This window comes from Littorina saxatilis, linkage group LG9 (genome assembly GCF_037325665.1).
Source record: "Littorina saxatilis isolate snail1 linkage group LG9, US_GU_Lsax_2.0, whole genome shotgun sequence".
NCBI classification, from domain to species: Eukaryota; Metazoa; Mollusca; class Gastropoda; order Littorinimorpha; family Littorinidae; genus Littorina; species Littorina saxatilis.
In genome coordinates, this window is record NC_090253.1 from 62,191,529 (window position 1) to 62,194,028 (window position 2,500).

Here is a 2,500-nt window from a genome sequence, read left to right on the forward strand (position 1 = left end):
CGAAGTTAAGCAACGTCGGGCCCGGTTAGTACTTGGATGGGTGACCGCCTGGGAACACCGGGTGCAGTTGGCATCATTTTTTTCCGTGTTTTTTTTCTATTCTTCTTTTGTTTGTCTCCTTGGTGGTAGTATATTGTTTTTTTCATTGTTTTAATTTTTTTTTTTTTTTTTTTTACAACTAGCTGACGGATAGGATAATTGTTGCTGATGGTGAAGGACGGCCAAGATTGTCTTTTCTTTAGTAGGGGGAGTCGTCCCGGAATGCAGTGTTGATTTTGATGGTGGGCTTGTGCAGTTTGCATCGATATATAGAGCTTAAATTTCCCTCCACTTTCGCCAACGGCCATACCACGTTGAAAGCACCGGTTCTCGTCCGATCACCGAAGTTAAGCAACGTCGGGCCCGGTTAGTACTTGGATGGGTGACCGCCTGGGAACACCGGGTGCAGTTGGCATCATTTTTTTTCCTCCCGTCTTTCTGTTTAGTTTTCTTGTTCTTTTTGGTGTATTTTTTCTCTGTTGTTCCAATGTTTCATTGTTTTGTTTATTATGTATTTGATTTCCTAACTGTTGATACATTTTGCAGATAATTATGATCACGCTTGATGAGCGACATCGTATTGGATGGAAGAGGTGAGTATCATGTTTTTTTCTCAAATGTTATTTGTTTGTTTGTGTGTCTGTGTCGAGTGTGTTTACACAGCATACCTCTCCTCTGTATGTACTGTGGTCAGAGAGAGAGAGACTTACCTGACGTCGGCCTGACGTTGTTCAAGCTGTGAAAAGAACCATTTTGTGCAGGAAAGGGTGTTTTTGCAGTGCATAGTGGCTTACTTTTAAATAACAACGTTGAGTGGGACGAAATGGACCTTCAGGATAAAGGAATGGGGGGATGGGTGTGCAATTGGTGGGTTGAAAATGTAGCTTTGTCAAGTATGGAAGGGCAGCGTCCCTGTTTGTAAGTGTCTGCAACTTTCATGGCACTTGATTTTTGAGTCCGGAGGGGTTATCGCTTCTCGGCCTTTTGGCTAAGATCAAAGTGTAGTATCTGTTCTTATCAGCTTAATATCTGATACGCTCCCGACAAGGGGGCTTCGATATTAAACTGATTTTTGAACTCAGGTGAAGTGTCAGGGGCTTGCTCCGCCTTCGCCACGGGTTGTCCTGGTATTGCAGTACCTCCAGGCTCGGCCCTCTCCTCACAACGAGGAGTAATAATCCAATTCAAAAGTCATGAGCACACACCCAAAGCTTTGAAACAAAGGTTTATGATGATTGTGTAGTGAGTAAATATGCCTTTTGTTGTGGAGAGAGAGAGAGAGAGAGAGAGAGAGAGAGAGAGAGAGAGAGAGAAACGTCTTACTTTCGATATCAGTCAGTGTGCATGGTTGTGCACTTTGCATTGATATATAGAGCTTAATTTTCACTCCTCTCTCGCCAACGGCCATACCACGTTGAAAGCACCGGTTCTCGTCCGATCACCGAAGTTAAGCAACGTCGGGCCCGGTTAGTACTTGGATGGGTGACCGCCTGGGAACACCGGGTGCAGTTGGCATCATTTTTTTCCGTGTTTTTTTTCTATTCTTCTTTTGTTTGTCTCCTTGGTGGTAGTATATTGTTTTTTTCATTGTTTTATTTTTATTTTCTTTTTTGTACAACTAGCTGACGGATAGGATAATTGTTGCTGATGGTGAAGGACGGCCAAGATTGTCTTTTCTTTAGTAGGGGGAGTCGTCCCGGAATGCAGTGTTGATTTTGATGGTGGGCTTGTGCAGTTTGCATCGATATATAGAGCTTAAATTTCCCTCCACTTTCGCCAACGGCCATACCACGTTGAAAGCACCGGTTCTCGTCCGATCACCGAAGTTAAGCAACGTCGGGCCCGGTTAGTACTTGGATGGGTGACCGCCTGGGAACACCGGGTGCAGTTGGCATCATTTTTTTTCCTCCCGTCTTTCTGTTTAGTTTTCTTGTTCTTTTTGGTGTATTTTTTCTCTGTTGTTCCAATGTTTCATTGTTTTGTTTATTATGTATTTGATTTCCTAACTGTTGATACATTTTGCAGATAATTATGATCACGCTTGATGAGCGACATCGTATTGGATGGAAGAGGTGAGTATCATGTTTTTTTCTCAAATGTTATTTGTTTGTTTGTGTGTCTGTGTCGAGTGTGTTTACACAGCATACCTCTCCTCTGTATGTACTGTGGTCAGAGAGAGAGAGACTTACCTGACGTCGGCCTGACGTTGTTCAAGCTGTGAAAAGAACCATTTTGTGCAGGAAAGGGTGTTTTTGCAGTGCATAGTGGCTTACTTTTAAATAACAACGTTGAGTGGGACGAAATGGACCTTCAGGATAAAGGAATGGGGGGATGGGTGTGCAATTGGTGGGTTGAAAATGTAGCTTTGTCAAGTATGGAAGGGCAGCGTCCCTGTTTGTAAGTGTCTGCAACTTTCATGGCACTTGATTTTTGAGTCCGGAGGGGTTATCGCTTCTCGGCC

General features: G+C 43.5%; 6 non-coding genes across 6 annotated transcripts in view; all 6 read left to right on the forward strand.

Moving 5' to 3' along the window:
- The window catches only part of LOC138977700 (5S ribosomal RNA), a 119-nt gene extending 46 nt beyond the window's left edge, over nt 1-73 (forward strand). The window contains exon 1 of the ribosomal RNA XR_011459479.1: nt 1-73. This exon is cut by the window's left edge and continues 46 nt beyond it. This is a non-coding gene — a ribosomal RNA (5S ribosomal RNA).
- Nucleotides 74-335: 262 nt separating this feature from the next.
- Nucleotides 336-454, forward strand: LOC138977701 (5S ribosomal RNA). The gene has a single exon (XR_011459480.1). It is a non-coding gene; the product is annotated as a 5S ribosomal RNA (ribosomal RNA).
- Nucleotides 455-1,007: 553 nt separating this feature from the next.
- Nucleotides 1,008-1,200, forward strand: LOC138977613 (U2 spliceosomal RNA). Its single transcript, XR_011459407.1, has one exon. It is a non-coding gene; the product is annotated as a U2 spliceosomal RNA (small nuclear RNA).
- A 235-nt stretch (nt 1,201-1,435) lies between these two features.
- LOC138977703 (5S ribosomal RNA) lies at nt 1,436-1,554 on the forward strand. Its single transcript, XR_011459482.1, has one exon. It is a non-coding gene; the product is annotated as a 5S ribosomal RNA (ribosomal RNA).
- A 260-nt stretch (nt 1,555-1,814) lies between these two features.
- LOC138977704 (5S ribosomal RNA) lies at nt 1,815-1,933 on the forward strand. The gene has a single exon (XR_011459483.1). It is a non-coding gene; the product is annotated as a 5S ribosomal RNA (ribosomal RNA).
- A 553-nt stretch (nt 1,934-2,486) lies between these two features.
- LOC138977614 (U2 spliceosomal RNA) overlaps nt 2,487-2,500 on the forward strand; it is a 193-nt gene continuing 179 nt past the window's right edge. Inside the window, exon 1 of the small nuclear RNA XR_011459408.1 lies at nt 2,487-2,500. This exon is cut by the window's right edge and continues 179 nt beyond it. This is a non-coding gene — a small nuclear RNA (U2 spliceosomal RNA).